Raw genomic sequence first — 18,312 nt, forward strand, 5'->3', positions numbered from 1 at the left:
GTTGCCTGAACCCGTACAGAAAACATGCCTCTGCTTTTCTCTTTTACAATAGTCCCCCACTTATATATCCTGATATGTATTTTTCTTCTCTACATCTTTCAGCATAGTATAATTTTGTAAAATTTTCAAAGGGGTAGGTACTGCAATTAAGCACGAGGTAAAAACCAGATGAGCATTGATCCCTCCCGCTAAGCAGAAGTCTGTTCTATTTAATATTTCCCGGGCCAGATAAATCCAGACATTTTCCCGGACGAGCCCCCATGAGGGTCAAATTCTTGTGGTAAAAGATTTTCCCCTCCTATAAGTAGGAGTGGACAGATCAGGGTGCCCCACACTAAAACCTTGAACAAATTTCATAATAAGGCCTGTAAAACTTGATCAAAGATTGACAAATTATTCAAAGTTCCTTTCTTTTGAATAGGAATTTTAAGTCTCTTATTGGCTCCACCTTCCACTGTTCTCTGCCTCCGGTCCCAGAGTTTGCAGGAGTTTCTTCTTGTTCTGGTTCAGCCACCGGCTTTAGGTGACTGGAATGTATCCAAGTCTTGATTCCTTCGAGCTTTGCTGCTGTCGGGGTCGTTAAAAGTACTCTATATGGGCCCTTCCATCTGGCTCGAAGTGGTTCCTCATTCCAATCTTTCACAAGAGCGTAACTCCCAGGTAATAATCGATTTTCCGGGGCAGGAGACTGGTCCTGTGTCTGCAGCACGTCCCGTACCTGCTGATGGATGGAAGACAAAACAGAAACCAAAGACCATACATATTCTCTAATCATTCCCTCTCCTAAAACATGTAACTGTTGTTCAGTACCCATGGGCAGACTCAGAGGGTAAGGCTTACCATACATTATCTCAAATGGGCTTAATCCCAATTTAGAATGTGGTGCGACCCTTACTCGTAACAGGGCCAAGGGTAGGGCCTCTGGCCATTTGAGTCGAGCTTCTTGGCAGATCTTTGCAAGGTGTCTTTTTAAGGTCCGATTCATACGTTCCACCTTTCCACTGGACTGGGGTCTCCAAGGGGTGTGTAAATGCCAGCCGATTCCCAGGAAGTCAGAAGCCTTCTGAGTAATTTGTGCAATGAAATGTGGGCCATTGTCTGACCCTATTCCTTTTGGAAGTCCGAAGCGAGGTATGATTTCTCGTAGGAGTAACTTGACCACCTCTCGGGCTTGGGCAGTCCGACATGGGAAGCACTCAACCCAATTAGAGAAAGTGTCCACAAAGACAAGGAGATATCTCATACCCTGTTGCCGGGGTAACTCAGTAAAATCCACCTGCCATTCTTCTCCTGGCCCATTGCCTATTCTCTGATGTCCTGAAGTTTCTTTTCTCCCTCCTTTGGGTTATTTCTCTGGCAGACCTCACATGTCTCCGATACCTTCTTGGCAGCCTCTCTTAATCCCACTCCAGTTACATAGTGACTGATCCACCTTATCAGGGCCCTGGGTCCATAGTGGGTGCCATGATGAGCTCTCTTCACTACCATATGAACCCAGGCAGCTGGGATGATAATGTGGCCATCCTTTGCTACTAGCCACCCGTGCTCCCCCTTCTTTGCTTGAAACTCTCTTATCAATTGTTTGTCTCTTTCCCCGTACTGTGGTGTCACAGGCTGGTATAAGTCTGGGAGGAGAGGTAACAGATTACTTACTTTGGGCAGCAAGTCTGTCTGAGGTTTTTTAGCCGCTTTCTTTGCTGTAGCGTCAGCAAAATCGATTACCTTTTGTGGAGGGATCATCATTTTTCTTTTGATGTGCTTTGCAATGCATTACCACTACCTCTTTTGGTTCCCAGACTGCCTTAAGGAGGGCTTTTATCTACTTGCTATGCTTAATGCCTGTTCCTTTTGAATCAAGTAGGCCTCGCTCTCTCCATAGCGCTCCGCGAGCATGTAAAACAAGGAAAACATATTTAGAGTCAGTATAAATATTGACAGTTTTGTTGGCTGCCAATTGCAAAGCCCGAGTCATAGCAATGAGTTCAGCCTTTTGAGCTGAAACAGATAGGTTTAAAGGTCCTGCTTCTATCACATTCTGTGTAGTCACGATAGCGTATCCAGATTTTCGAATTCCATTCTCTATACTCGAGCTGCCATCAGTGTAGAACTCCAGGTCAGCTTTTTCAAGAGGTCTGTCTCTCAAATTTGGTTTTGAAGAATAAACAGTTTCCAATGTTTGCAAACAATCATGCACAAGATCTGGTGTGTCACCCATAGATGGCAACAGTGTTGCTGGATTTACATTGCGAGAAATGGCCAATTTTATTTCAGGCTTATCTAGGAGGATGGCCTGATATCGAGCCATTCGTCCCGGAGTTAACCAGTTCTCTCCTTTCTGTTCCAAGACTGTAAGTACTGCGTGAGGAACATATACAATCATTTCATGGCCTAGGGTTAATTTTTCAGCTTCTTGTATTAGCAGACAGGTAGCAGCAACAGCCTGGAGACAAGCAGGCCATCCACATGACACAAAGTCTAATTTTTTTTGAAAAATATGCCACTGGTCATTGCCAGCTACCCAATTTCTGTGTTAAGACTCCCACGGCTACCCCACCTCGGTCATGCACAAAAAGGGAAAAAGGCTTACTCATGTCCGGTAGTCCTAAGGCGGGTGCTTCAATGAGAGCCTGCTTTAACTGGCAGAATGCTTGCTCACTCTCTTCAGTCCATTCGAGTACCTTTTCATCTCCGTGTGTTGCCTCATATAGAGGTTTTGCAATAACCCCAAAATTTGGAATCCAAATCCTGCAAAAGCCTACTGTACCTAAAAATCCTTGTAGTTGTTTCTTTGTTATTGGGGGTGCCAGCTGGCATATAGCTTCTTTTCTTTCAGGCAACAGGGCTCTCTGACCAGGCTGTAATTCAGATCCTAAGTATGTTACTTTCTGGGATATGGGCTGCATTTTATTTCTGGAAACCCGATATCCTTGTTGACCCAGAAAATTAAGGAGGCAAATTGTTCCTTCCAGGCAGCTTGCTTCAGTGGTGGCTGTTAAAAGCAAGTCATCCACATATTGCAAAAGAGCACAGGACAGTGGCAATTTTAGCCTGCATAAATCCTTGCTTAATGCATTGCCGAATAGGGTTGGGCTGTTTTTAAATCCTTGGGGTAAAACAGTCCAGCACAACTGAGTCTTAATGCTAGTATCTAGGTCTTCCCATTCAAATGCAAATATTTCCTGAGATCCCCTCTCTACTGGTATACAGAAGAAAGCATCTTTTAAATCAATAACCGTAAACCAGTTATGATCTGGGTTCAAAGCAGATAGCAAGGTGTACAGATTAGGCACGGCCGGGTATATACTCACAACCACTTTATTTACAGCTCTCAAGTCTTGGACGAAATGATATTCATTACTCTTAGGCTTCTTCACAGGCAAGATGGGTGTGTTAAAAGCTGATGTACATTCACGGAGAAGGCCATACTCCAGGAACCGTTCAACTAACGGCTTCAGTCCTTTCCTGGCTTCCATCCGCATTGGATATTGTTTCACACATGGAGGCTGGGCCCCTGGCAAAAGTTGAATCTTCACAGTGTCAGCATTTTTAGCCTTCCCAGGTCGGTGACCTGCCCATACCCATGGAACAACAGCATTGAGCAGGGGTTGAGGAATATCCGGTGTACTCTCCTCTTGGAGAAGGCCAAGAAGGCAAGCCTGTAAATGCCACCCCTTTTCAGGAGGCACTGTTAAAAACATTTGCCCATCCTGGAACGACAACGTAGCTTGCAGTTTACAGAGGAGGTCTTTCCCTAAAAGGGGAACAGGGCAGTCTGGCATGTACAAGAATTGATGGGTGACTTCGGCCTGCCCAAGATTACAGGTCATTGGCTGTAGGAAGGGTCGTGTTACTGCCTTCCCTGTGACCCCTACCACCGGCACAGTCTTTTTACTTAAAGGTTTCAGTTTTTGAGTTAAGACAGAATGGGCAGCACCTGTATCTACGAGAAAATTTACCAATTCATCTCTGTCCCCTAGTTGCATTTTAACCAGAGGCTCGTCAGGGGACACTGGGATCTGGGTTATCTTTCCCTCCCGGGCCTCCGGTCCCCTTCAATCTGAATCCCTTCCAAAAGCGAACAATCCACTGCTCTCCTCTTTTTTCTTTTCACCTTCCCCAACTTTTCGATAAGGGCATTCCCGCTTCCAATGTCCTTTTCATTTGCAAAAGGCACATTGATCTTTCTCTAATGGACCCCCTCTCTGCGGCTGTCTCCAGGATCCCTCATCTCTAGGTTTTCTCGTGATTGCAGCTGCCACTAGGGCTGCCTGCATTTTCATCTTTCTCTCCTCTTTCTTGTCCTGTTGCTTTTCCTGAACACTTTCTTGGTTAGTAAATACTTGGAAAGCAATGTTTACTAGTTGGGAAATAAGCATACCTGTTGCTCCGTCTGCCTTCTGCAATTTCTTTCTAATGTCTGGTGCACTCTGACCCATAAAGATCATATTTACCATGCGAGCGTTCGATGCATCCTCCAGATCCTCACGAGTGTATTATCTGAAAGTATTGTAAATTCTTTCCAAAAAAAGCACTCGGGGTCTCATTAGTCTCCTGTCGAATCTCATACACCTTACTGAGATTTTGAGGTTCTCTCACAGCATCTCTCAATCCTCGGAGGATATATTCTCGATAGGCACGGATGGAGGTCATATCTTGGTCTGGTTTCCAATCTGGCTCCTGGGTGGGGACATGATCGTCCCTATTTCCTTGCAGGTTCCCTGCAGTAATTTCCTTTTCCACGTACTCACGAGCTTTGTTCACTACCATTCTCCTTTCCTCTGGTGTCAACAGGACATCTAAAAGAGACTGAACATCTGCCCAAGTTGGGTTATGGGTTTTGAAAATCGTTTTAAACTGGTTTTGTACCTTTTCAGGATTCTCTCTCAAGCTGGGGTTATTGTTCTTCCAATTATACAAATCTGAGGTATTGAAAGGAATGTGCACAAAGGTTTGACGGTAGGTTGGCTCACCATCATCTTCGAGAGGCCCGGGTACCACTTGTTCTCTTAGGGGAAATACCCCATTTCCCTTCCCACGGCCAGGATCAGATTCCCTGTGATGTTTTCCCTTAACCCCGGAGTCTGCTTCTAACTGTACTCTCCACCCTCCTCCCGGGCTTATATCAGGAGAAGTCGGGGAGTCTGGAGATTGCCAAGCACCTGATGGACATGGTTGGTGCTGTTCCAGATCCCTGGGTCGGGGAGTATTCACAACTTCTGCCTCAGGGGGGGAAAAAGCAGGAAGAGCAGATGCCAACGAGGAATCAGATCAATCAGGAGGAGGAGGAGGAGGAAGAGGAAGAGAATAAGGTAAAGGCAGCAAAGAGGGGGAGCCTCCGGCTCCGGACAGTCCAGGACAGGATTTGCAGTTGGTCGAGCCACAGCCATCTCACAGATCCCAACTCCGTCCCCCAATCCACATTCCTCCAAAACTTTATCTCTACAAAGAGACATAAACGCTTGCGCATACAACAATTCCTCCCATTTACCATTCTGCCGGCAGAACAAAATCAATTGTAAGATGGTATTATAATTAACACTTCCCTCCCGAGGCCAGTATTCTATATCATCTAGCTGATAGTGTGGCCACGCAGTTTCACAGAAGAATTTAGCTTTCTTCTTAGTCATAGGATCCTCACCAAACTCCCCCCAGTGTCCCAATACACAAGAGAGGGGGGTACATTTCCTAACCTTACTGTTAATAGTACCCATCTCAGGGCTGCCTTCCCGGTTCTGACCGTCCGACTTACCTGGGATCCAGGGATCTGTTCTTAGTCCTTGTCCTCACAAGGGAAAAAAAAAAATCACTGGTCTTGGACTCAGGCCAGACAGAATACTTACAGAGATAATCCCAGGCAGACGTACTGATGGTAGGCCTTATGCCCTTTCTACCCTCTCACCCAGGTGCCTGTTACTGATACTTTCACTCTATGGCATTGCACCGTTAGGCTACTGCCGCCTCAGCGATCCAGCTCCTCCTGAAACAAAAGTCTCACCGGGAAAAGAAATCCTGGGGTGCGCCCGACATTTGATAAGGAAAAGCAGATCAGCTGGTCGTCAGTTAGTCCGGGCAAAGCTTATCTACGGCAGTCCCATCTGGGTCGCCAAAAACTGTTAGGCCCCAGCTCAAGTCTGGGTTCGTGCCCGGTATGCAAAGGCCAATAAAGATACCAGGGGTGAAAGTATAAAAAAGATTTATTGCTAGCAATAAAAGGTGCAAGCGGAATAATTTCACAAAACAAGCACAGCAGATATACAATACTAAGCCCCTTATATACAAGAGATTGAATCTTCATAAGCATCCTTGTTTGCTAATTGGTTATAAAGGAGTGACACAAGGAGTTCTTTATTGAGCATGTCTCTATACCTGTGTTTTAGCTATGTAGCTCATTAACATACATATGTTTCATTAGCATATATCTTCCCCGCCTAGGGGTGTGATTTTTAGTATTTTAATGAGCTCTTTGTTCCAGTAACTCTGATTCTGTTTTTGTTTTTAAGCTTCCTCTATCAAGGAGCAGACAGTCTTAATCATTGCAGATGGGCATTCGACACATAACATTCATTTTTGCTTAGGCTTTGCATAGTAGTTTCTAGGTCGAACCTTACAAAGTGGGGAAAGAAGTAATCTTAAAGATGGCTGCTGACAAATGGCAGCAGCCATTTTAAGTAACCAGATGTACCCTGTAATCATGTTTGGGAATCTGAGAAAAATGCCAGACTCATATATAAAGTAATTTCAGTTTGGGGACTTGTCCCTTCTGGAGAATACAGGAGGATTTAAGAAGCCCTAACTACAGTATGAGGGTATATGCACAGAATACATTATATTTAATGTGTCGATACCTCATTTTCTTGTCACAGATCACAATACTGAACAAAGCTGATTTTAATCCTTTCACATAACAAAGGATTTAAGAAGACTGAATTAATATTATCTTACCTCTAGAGTTTCAAGCTTGCAAACTATTGCGGGGGGGGGGGGGGGGGGGGGGGGAGATGCCAGCAAAAGGCAGGCAAGGAATGCAAAAGAGGATCTGAAGAACAGCAATCTAACACCTACAGCCTCACAAACCTAGTTTCAGTTTTCTCTATATCTGACTCATGCTAATGTAAAAATGCGGGAGAAAATTTTTAGCAGAACTGCAAGGGAGAGACTGCCTTTGTTCTGTAGAACCATGCTTCACTTCCTCAATAAAGGGCATTTCAATATCGTTTAATCTCCTACAGATCAGTTTACAAGGCTAAGGGAGGAAAAAAAAACTGTGAGTGATCTGCTAATGAACTTCATAATAAAAAGTGCTATGAATAGGGTATAAATGCCTTTTTCAGATAGACCCAATCTATGCAAAAGAAAAAAAAAAAGTCATTTATATGGGAGATTCCAAATATTCTACTCCCTCCCTAAGCCCTTTTATGTGGGAGCCAAGCTGCTGATGCAACCTCTTATTAAAAATAACATTTTAAAAATCCTGATATGAAAACAGAGCAATATGTGGGCAAGGTTTGGCTTTGCAGAGGCTTGTGTCCAAAATTCACACCTTCTACAATTTGCAGGCAGCTCTCCATCTCCACATATATTACAGCCAGAGCTTATTGTAGGCCTAGTTATTAAGGCACTAGTAGCCTTTCATATTTTACAGTTCCAGTATGAAAATAAAATGACATCACAGAAAAAAAACCTCCTGATACTTCAGCTGTTCTCTGCAATTCTCAGCATCTCCAAACTGGAATATGGATTTTTGGGGGCATCTAATAAGATTATCCTTGGGGAAAGAATTCTGATTCAGATTCAGAGTTTCCCTTCCATGGGAAATTCTGGGGAAAAAAATCCTATGTCTTCCATTTTGAAGGGAAAAAAACTAACTTTTATAAATTTCCCATGGAGTGAAAAGAAAATAATTGTTTCTAAAAAAAAAAAAAAAAAGATTTTTGTTTTGAAGATCTCAAAATGAAGTAAAGCATGGACTCCTAGCCTCGAAGCTTAGCGTTGGCTCTCAGGGTACAGTGGAGTGATAGGAGACTACGACTGAGGTAGCAGCTCAGGCTCCTATCTTTATAGCAGATCTTGGAAGAAGAAAGCTTTGGGGGGGGGGGGGGGGTAGGTAGAGCAGTTGTTATTGATTTGCTGATCAAAACAAGAAACATTTCCAGTAAAGTGAACTGGGGGGGGGGAAAACCATGTTGAATGAGGTGCTAGATTTAGGGGATTTTTTTTCTCAGATTTAGCCAAAAATGGCTATTTGACTAAATAGACTTCAGAACCTAGTTTGCAAATATATTATATATTTTGGAATACTATTATTTTGCCCTCCCACTCCCAAATACAAGCTTCAAAGTATTTTTTTTCCTAAAAATTACACAAATATTTGCCAAAAATGAATTTAAAAAATAAAATTATTTCACCCTCCAGAATCAATCTAGAAAAGGAGCTCCCTGCTTCAGACCCAGGAGCCAAGTCCCAGGGAGCAATGAGGTTTACCAGTTTCCCAGCTCCCTGGCACATACCCTGGAGAATCTTGAAGAGTTTCTAGCTTCCTGGGGCAGGGATGCTGAAAAAAAGAGCCCCAGGTCACCAACAGCCTGCTTGACAAGTTGGTAGAATGGGATGGAAACGTGGCTGTACTTCACTGAAAATTAACTGAAACTGATATATTTCCACAAAACATTCAGTTGTGGCATTTTCTAACAAAACCCCCTTTCACTGGAAAATTCCTGACCAGCCCTGTTCCTTGGGTTCCTAGAAATTCTTTACTTTGTACTCCCCCCTGTTCTACTACCTAAGACACGCTACAGTTAATGAAGCAAAGATCAAGGGATATAGCCTGTCAAATCTCAGAACACACTTACACTGAGTGTTTCATTTGCAAAGAAGGACCCTCATTTTTGTTTAAAAGTAGCTAGAATAATTGCACACAAGGTGGATGTTCCCTTCTCTTTTATTACTGAGAGTTTCTGACCTCAAACAAAGATACAGGAACTGAAATTATAGGAAGAGACATTTATATTTAGGTAATTAATCCAATGGTATTTATATATCCTATGCTCTTATTTTTGTTAGTGTCCTTTATTTTGTCCTTGATCCACATTTGAGCCTTGGCAGATGAAAGGGCAAGTCTCAGTTTCAGGTTAGATTTGGGACTGTACCACAGTTAAGGAAGGTCCCTGAAAACCAGGAATCCCTTTTGATAAAAAGTGTATATGTATCCAAAACTGCCTGCTCTGACACAGTAGCAAGCAGTACAATTTGTCTTTCTGAAGTAGCACAGTTCCTACTAACATGTAGAGAGGATATAAAATTAATAGGAGTTCTTCATAGCATTAGAAACATCTTCATTTTTCAGCTTCAGGTTTTAAGACACCAATCTCAGACGCCTGAGTTTCTTTTATAAAGGGATTAAAAGTTTTAAAGATAGGTAATTTCTTAAAGAATCAGACTTGGACTCAATCTACCAAATCTCTTACAGAGTACCATTCAATCTGACAGAAACTTAATGCAAATAATGAACTGCAGCATCACATCTTTTGAACAACGACATTGTGATTTCAACTGGTTTCGGTAAAAATATTTATGAAAAATGTGCATAAATTTTGTTCTAAACTGAAACTGTCCTCCACTTTTTAAAAAGAATATAAAGGAGAAATGGGAAGGCCTGAAATTTCTATCAGTGTGGTAGGACACCGTGGGGACAATGTTAAAAGACCCTTACTGCCCTAAGCCATTTTAACCAGGTTGGGGAAAAGAATTGTTGAAAGTTAGAAGGAAAATAAGCCATTTTGAGGTCTTTGACTAGGTTACTGACATGCACTGTCAAAATCAGTGAGGACTCAGAAGCAATGTATATTTGCACTTCCATACTTATCCCTGCTGAGGTGATGTAAGATGAAACAGTAGGATCACATGTGTAATTCCCTGCAGAAACTTCGAGACTGTTCTAGTGAAACGGATAGTATTCTCAGTTCTTTTAATGAATATTTATTTGCCAATGCTGAGAGAGAGTTTTTGGTTCTTTCGTTCTCTCTCTCATACACACACACACTTTAGTTTCACTTCCAGTCATCAAAAGTGTAAATTGGCAACTGGTGTGTCTAAGAAGTGCTTATCTCGGCTGTTGTGATGTGCGTAGCTCGGTGATGAAGTGCAGTATATGCTATTTCTCACTGAAGGTGCCAAAACAAAATTGGAAGAAAAAGACAAAATGAGGACCCTGGTTCAACCACGCACATAAGCACCTGGTTAAAACCATCCCTATTCAGCAAAGCACTTTAACCTGGGACTTGCTGAATCAAGGTCCATTTTTTCTTCGATTATGAGGTACTTATACAGCTCTTATCACTGTGATATCCAAGAGCCTCAAAATCATTTTCTTCACAACACTCCTATCAGGAGGGGAAGTGCTACTATCCCCATTTATGAATAGGAACTGTAAATAGGAGGTTAGGGACCAGACTTTTTCCTTAAATACATAAGGACGTAGGAGTTTAATTGTACTTTATGTAGACTCTAGGGACTGAAGTCTAAGTCAGTGTCTTAATGACATAACCTCCTCCCTGCCACAACTTTACTACCCAAGCAAGAAAAACCCAGAGGCCATGTCTATACAAGACGCTTACTGCATAGTAGCTTGTTACTAGAGTGCAGTAGTGTTGCTGGGCATGAACCATGACATGATGCTACTGTGCAGTAGTAACAAGCTACTGCACAGTAAGCATCACTAGGCAACTGTGCTGGGACACTATTGCGCAGTAACACTGGCTACTGTGCAGTCATTTAGTACTTGGTTATGCAAGTACTTTATGACTGCGCAGTAACAATTGTGCAGTGGGTGGCTCATGTAGATGTGTCCAGAATGACCCAGCAAGAATGACCCAGCTTGGGTCTGACACAGGTCAAAGCTAGGACCTGCCACAGCTGCTTCTCTGTGCTGTCCAAATATAGCGTGGGCAAAACTCCCCCTGATCTGGCCACAGTTCAGTATGGTGAAGCCCACATTGCCAAATTCCCCCACTGCTCAGCTGTAGTGCTGGCAAAGCCACTCTACCACTAAAGCACACTGTACCCTCAAGCCACAGGTTGCTGGCTTTAAACTCCTGGCAAGCCACAAGTGGTTAAATCGTCACAAGCAATCTTTCTTAGGTACCTAAACTTCAGTTACTGTGCATGTTCAAAACTGTCACTACCCTGGTTGAACTGAATGATTAGACACCTAAACCGTGCCTGAGGCTATCTGAATTTCACAAACTGTGAGCCCCTGTAGAGCCAGTAGAGATGCTCTGACCATACATCACACAAACTGACTGTGAAGTTGAGCACTTACAACCACGTTCAGTGAAAAGCACAGCTGGTGGGAGTGGTAGTGTGACTGTCCACATTTTGCAAAATAGCCTAGTGGTTATAGAATTCATTGAGGACTTGGAAAACCTGAATCACTTCTCCCCTCAGCCTGAGAGGGTCCAAACCCACATCTCCCACCAGCCTGGAGAATGGCCTAACAACCAGGCTGGAGAACAGTCTGAGTGAAAACCCTCTCTACCCAACTTGATGTTAAACCACTTGACAGAAAGGAATACAGGAGTCATGGGGACAGAAGGAATGCAAAGCAGGGGGATTTAACTCAGTAGCCCAGTGAGGATGGCAATCATCTGAGAGGGGAAGAATCCTTGGTTCTGGTCCCTGTCCCATCATCATTTCTTCATTTTATTCAATGGCTATATAATATACAATGTATAAACAGTGATGGGAGCAGAGTCTTAAATCCTGCACTCCCCACTTGCAGGTGAGTGCCCTAATCACAAGGGCTCCAGGTCATGCTCTCTTATGCTCTCTGTGGCCCCATGGGTATTGCATTCCTTTATGGATAGTCACCCAGCTCCAACAGGAGAGGTACTCTCATGCCCAGAGCAACCCATCCTGTGGTGTTAAGGCACTATCCTGGGAAATGGGAGATGTGGATCTGAACCTTCCTTCACCTCCTGGACCCCCTCTCAACCTGTCCCACTCCCTGGGTTAGGGTTCTAACTATTCCAGGGGTGGGGAAAATGTGGCTCACCAGGCCATTGTATTTGGTCTGTGGGGCCCCTAAAAAATTTAGAAAGTTAATATTTATCTGCCCCTGGCTGCCTGTAATGTGGCCCTTGATGGCTTGGCAGAACTCAGTAAGTAGCATTCTCCCTGAAATAATTGCCCACCTCTGCATTAGGTTATTATGCAAAAGTCACCACCACTACTGGGCATGTTTTAAAAGTGAGACAATTGTGTGTACACAATAGGAAATAACTGTAGTTGTTTCAGTGTATGTTTAATTAACTTATTTTCAACTTAAGTGTCTAAGTATAGGCTGAGGTTTCAGACTATGAAACTCAGTCTCACCTATGGTGTCTATTTCTTATTCTGTCCAGAAAAGAGGTTTTCAGGCACCATTCCCCCTTTGGTGGTTCTTAGTGGCTATCTTAAACATTCTCTTGTTTGCTATGCTAAGCCTTGTGGATAGTGCAAAACTCCCAGGTGTAAAACTCCATTGACCTCCCCCTTCTATATATAAAGAACTCACCTCCTAACTTGTATTTCACTTCCAGAGCTGAGCATCTGATAGTTAGGTATGGGGACACTCAGTGTTATACACTGAAATGCATTTGTGATCTGGCCCAAAGTATGTCATATGTAAAGTTAGATGCTAAACAGGAAATTGTATCCTTAGCAGTCTAGCTACTGACCATCCTTCCACAGGGGCTTGAAGCTATATCATCATGTGACTAGCAAGTACTTCATGTGGAACAAGTACTTATCTTAGATACAGAGTAAGGGTAGAAAATATGGTTAGCAATGACATTTTAAAGCCTTCTTGTGCAATGATCCATTACTAAGCATACCTTTTTCCTTTACATATCAAATCAGAAGGGGGGGGGATTGTGGTCAAAATGTCATTTTTAATTGTATTTGCTACTGTTGACTTCTGCTGCATTTAAAGAAAACTATAATCCTTTTGCTCTAAAACATAACAGACCTGACTGTCACATGCATGTGGCCAGACAGGAGCAGAAAAGTGACCTTTTTAATAAGTAGCTACAGTTAGGTATTCTGCATTTAAGTGGGGTTTTTTGTGCAAATTTTCAGTACTGTATGTCAAAGCATTATTCATTTTTGTATGATTGATTTCAGTGCATGTTGGTACAGAAATCAGTTATTTTGTTTTACTAGTTCTGAAATAAACACTTTTAAAAATGATTAATTACATTTTTTAAAACCATTTACTTAGTATTTGTTTCCTGTGTTCCTACACACTGTTATATAACCACATACACTCAACAAGCTGCTGGTATTGGTACATATAATCAAGTGAGAGACGGAAAGCATTAACAGGAAGTGATCTATACACTCGATAGAAGATAGTGACAAATTTCCTCTAAAGCACCTTTCATTGGAATTCACCTCCTGCTCGCACTATATCTGCCTTTATGAATGTTTATTTTTTTCTCTAGGAAATTTACAACTGACGTTATTTTATCAGATATTTCTGAAAACTGAAAACCCAAGTCCTTAGTTATGGTGTTAATTTTATTGTTCTAAAGTACTGTAGTTATTTCAGTGCATGTTTAACCGATTTATTTTTAACTTCTAATATAAGGCTGGGTCCTGCAAACATTTCAGAGATGCTGAACTTACATACAGACATCCCCTGGTGGTGTGTCTAAAGACTCAAGAAATGCTAAGGTCATTATCAAAATATTGTAGATCTTTAGGCAAGTTCTATGAGTTTACAGATAGCTCTGAGACCATGTTTTCCTCTTACCAACTTTGTTCCTTCTAACTGTAACCTCAGTCAAGCTAAATCAAAAAAACCTGGACTCATTGGCTGCTGCAGCAGCCTCAGGGCTTCTGGGGGCTCGTGGCAGAGCCCCCCATGTGGCGTGGGGAAGTAGGGGGCTCACTTCACCTCAAAGCATCTTGCCCCTGAAGCAGAGAAGAGGGCATGGAGGAAGGAAGAGGAGTGAAATCACAGTCTATAACCTACTCTCCCCTGCAGAAAGACCTGCAACTTCTGTGGGTGGATCTGTGGCTAAAGGATAGGACACTTAAGTTACCTCAAGACCCATCAATGAGTTGTGGCAGAGGTCATCCTTGACTCGAAGGACTGCTGATAATTCACTTTGTGCCCAATATTAAACACAAACAGTCCTCATTTTAAGAAGAATATCACCATATCCCCCTTGTGGTTGAACTCTTGCAGGGAAGAGTAAGAGGTGTCAGGTCCTGGACCTGTTGGGAAGGGAGTAGAAGAATTTCACTTCAGGAAAAATAAAGGAAAAAATAAATTCGGGAATCACTGTCCTGAATCGATTCGGCCAAGTCTGATTTGGAGATTCAGCTGCTGCTGAATCAGCTGAATCTCTGAATCACTCAGGCCCCATCCTTCACCTGCTCTCCCAGCCCTGCCCAGCCCCAGCTCTTGGCTCCTTGAAAAAAAAAAAGAGCCCTCAACTCATTGGCTGCTGCCAGGTGTGGGGGCAATCCCCATTGCCCCCCACTTCCCCATGCCATGTGGGGGGACTCTGCCACAAGCCCCCAGAAGCCCTGAGGCCGCTGAAGCAGCCAGTGAGCACGGATTTTTTTTTTTTTTTTTAAAGGGCTGCAAGCTGGGAGAGCGGGCGGGGGTTGGGAGGCTTGTGACAGAGACCCCCACATGGTGTGGGGCTGTGGGGGGCAGCAGGAATTGCTCCCCCCACCTGGCAGTAGCCAGTGAGTGGTGGCTTTTTTTTAAAGCACCAGGAGCTGGGGCGGGCAGGGCAGCCAAGGGGGGGGCGGGGCCTGGAGGAGCAGGCAAGGGATGGGGCCTGGCAGAGGTCCCCCTATGGTCTCCTCCCTCCTCCTCCATCCCCTCTCCCCCGCCCCCTACTTACTGGCATTGAGTCCGGGTCCAGCTCTCTGCTGCAGCCAGTGGGGATTGCCTGACTCTCCGAAGCTCTCCAAATCTTTTCTGAATTGATTCAGACCTTTTAATTGGTCCCCTGATTTGATTCAGATTCAGAGATTCGGCCACCGAATCAGGCTGAATCTCCTCTGAATTGAATCAGCACCTGAAGCTTCGCACAGCCCAAGCAGCTAGCACTGTAACAGTCACAGTGACGTGATGTTTTTATCTCCTACAGAAGCTTCATTATTGCGTAAAAATAGCACAAAGTGACACAATAAGTTATACATTAAACAACTTCACATCAAATCCTGTATTATGCTCATAGAACTGCCTGTCTTCTAAAGCTATATTCGTATAGAGCTTTGTTTGGATAGGGGAGAAGAGGTATCTGACTAGAAAATAGTTCAGGTTATTAACATACAGTTCTCCCCTTCAGCCATTGCAAGAAGTCAATGGCACTGACACATCTTAAAGTTCACATTTTACTAGTGCTATGAACTATAGAGATGTCAAAGTATATTAAGCCTGAATACATTTTGTATCTGAATGCAGGATTGTGGCTGAATGCATAAACAAAACTAGAAGGAAACCACTGCAAGTCATGCATCTGGTATTAGCATGTACCGGTTTGACCCATGATAACATGGTGTGACGGGGGAGCCTCCCAGGGCCGAACTCGGTGGCCCGCCCGCCTGTCACCGTGACAGCAGGCCTACTCAGGGCCGAGCTCTTCATGGCCCGCCCACCTGTCTCTGGGCAACCGCCCGCTCATCTCGCCCGCCACGCCTTTGATGATAATCAGTTCAATTAGGATGTTAATTAAGCGGGAGGCTGCCCTTCGACTGCCCTGATGCCCAGGGGCGCTCTGCGGCTCCGACCTCCCCTAATACCGCAGCCCAAACCTCGCAGATGGCATCATGGTGTTCTTCCTCACCAGCCCCTGCACTGGGCCCCAGAATCTTCTATGCAAGACCCCACTATGGTCTTCTCTACTAAGGCGGCCACTCTGCCGTCATCTGGGCTACCTCACCCCAAGAAGCCTTGTTCCCCTCTCGGGTGTGGTTCCCCCGGAACCTTTGGCTACCTGGCCCTGGCCCACCTCAAGGCCAGTCGGGACCCCAGGCCCCCGGCTCTTGGGCGTCCCTCGCAGTGGGCCCCTGGCCCTTTTGACCCTCACTGGTCCTGGCCCCAGCATGGGCCAGTCGAGGGGACTCTCCCCTTCGGGCTGGGTCTCTCTAGCCACTCACTAACACTGGGCCTCACCGTGCTGCTACTCCCTTCCTCCTAGGAGTCACCGCAGCACCTCACCCACATCACTGCCACTCTCGGGGTCCGCCCTCTCTGGGCCCCTCACAACCCTGGGCCTCTCAGCCCTCCTCCAACTCAGGGGTCACCTACCTGGTGGTGGTGGGAGCTAGGGGTTAAGGCGCCCCGACCCGCCTTTCACCGGGGTGATCACTGGCCTGGCATTTCCTGGGGGCTCCCGCGCCACTGAGAGCCCCACCAGACCACCCACTCCCAGCAGGGTGCAGTTTCAGGTCATGCCCAGGACCAAGAGCCTCCTACCATCCCCTTGCAGCTCCCACTTACCTCCAGTCATACACAGCAACCCTAAGGCCAGGCAATGTTGCTGCCTGGCCTCCTGCAGCCCAACTGCCTAGTTTATATAGGCCTCAAAATGGCTGCCGCAATCAGGCACCTGGAGGCTGCCAGCTCCAGGCCCTTAAAGTGGCAGGAGCACCCTGTGCTCCGCCACACATGGATTACTGTGAGAAGGAGAGTACCAGCTACACACACCCCTCCTATTTATCTGCAGATAGATAGTATCAAAGCAAAATTATTAGAAGAACCATATTCCTCCTAGGGTCCTTAAGAAATAAGATTGGGGGGGATGAGTGTCAACGTGATTTTACATTCCCAGAAAAAGTAAAAGGGCTATTAAAGAAAGTGCTAGCTCTTATTTTTTTTACAGCTTAAAAGTTCTGTGCAGTAAAGAAGAACATGATTCAGATTTTACTTTGCCATAGTTATATACTTGTTAAAATGTTCTTCAGTGGAAGATTTTGGTTTAGAGTTGATCAGAATCAGGCCCTAACTAATTAGGCAGCACAACATCCCTCTGAATGTAAGTATAGTAGTTAATGGGTTGCAAAGGATGACTCATTTGCCCTGCTGCATCTTAGAAGTGATGCAAGGTAGCTGCCTTAGCCTTATAGCAACCTTGACCATGCACACCCAAAATAGAGCAGCTCCGTGAATATGCTCAGGATTGCTCTAAGGCAGCTATGTTATCTTATTTGCAGGAGCAGGAACAAATGGGCAGGCCATGCTTCATGATGGCACAGCTCAGAGACTGTGTAGATATGGTCTAATTTCTCTAGCCACACCACCTGGCCACACACTGGGGTCAAAGAATCAAAGCCATTTATACAAAATAAGGATGTACTGACTTCTAACATTATGTCTTTTTTTTTTTTATTCCATTATTTGTAATATTAAAGCTTTTTCAGTGCAGGTAGTATATGCTGAGCGGCTTTTTAAATTCTGAAATGAGGAAGACTAACTGGCAATAACTAGATTGCTGTGAAAGCCTATTTGTCTCAGGAAAAATACATAGCATGAATTCTGGTCAGGCTGTGCTTGAAAAGGCTTTATCTTTATTTCCTCCAGCATTTTAGCAAGTTTTTTTAGTACTGTGGATTTGGTTGTCTTTTAAACCCATTTTACCTCAGAACACGTTTGTCTTTTCTGTTTCTTATGTGGGAGTATAAGCAAATGCAAAGAGAGAAAAAACTCATATTTAAAATCAACTTTGTGGCCCACTGCTTTGAATACATGAAGCACTACTACTTCTTTGTCTTCATGAGACAATTGCACTGAATTAGAGTGCAACCTTGAGCAATGGTATAAACTAACTTGATTATGATTGATGTAAATAGGAACATGTCACATTTGGCATCACATCAGTTGGTTGAGTATAAACCCCACAGTTTACCTGCAGCTCGCTGGTGCTTCTCAAACTGGAAGTGATTGTCATCGGATAAGGTAGAAACCAGGGACTATGTATTACACATAGGCAGCTAACAGGATGCAGAACTCAATGTATACTTGTCTATACTGAGTGCAAAGTAACGTTTATGAACTCAAAAGGCTGAGCTCTAACTGAATGCAATTTTCTAATGACATGCTGTGAACCTTCTGCTGGGGTCCCAGCTCTTCTGGTGACAAATTTGACAGTGTGAGATTTTGGATGGTTTGAACAAAGTCCATCAGTCATAACCTGCCTGAATCTAGAAGGCACACTGGACCAACATGGTCAGGACATGCCAGTTTTAGTAGCAAACAGCACACCAGGGAATGATGCAGCTAGCATTTATATCCATCTGCCTCCATCCCCTCAC

The 18,312-nt window shown here is 44.2% G+C and overlaps 1 long non-coding RNA gene across 1 annotated transcript; it reads right to left on the minus strand.

Annotated features, from left to right (window-relative positions):
• Positions 1-261: 261 nt before the first annotated feature.
• Positions 262-16,546, minus strand: LOC132250900 (uncharacterized). Its single transcript, XR_009462584.1, has 2 exons — positions 16,502-16,546; positions 262-721 (listed from the first exon to the last, which is right to left on the minus strand). It is a non-coding gene; the product is annotated as an uncharacterized LOC132250900 (long non-coding RNA).
• Positions 16,547-18,312: the final 1,766 nt, after the last annotated feature.

This window comes from Alligator mississippiensis, chromosome 5, assembly GCF_030867095.1.
Source record: "Alligator mississippiensis isolate rAllMis1 chromosome 5, rAllMis1, whole genome shotgun sequence".
In the NCBI taxonomy this organism is placed as follows: Eukaryota; Metazoa; Chordata; order Crocodylia; family Alligatoridae; genus Alligator; species Alligator mississippiensis.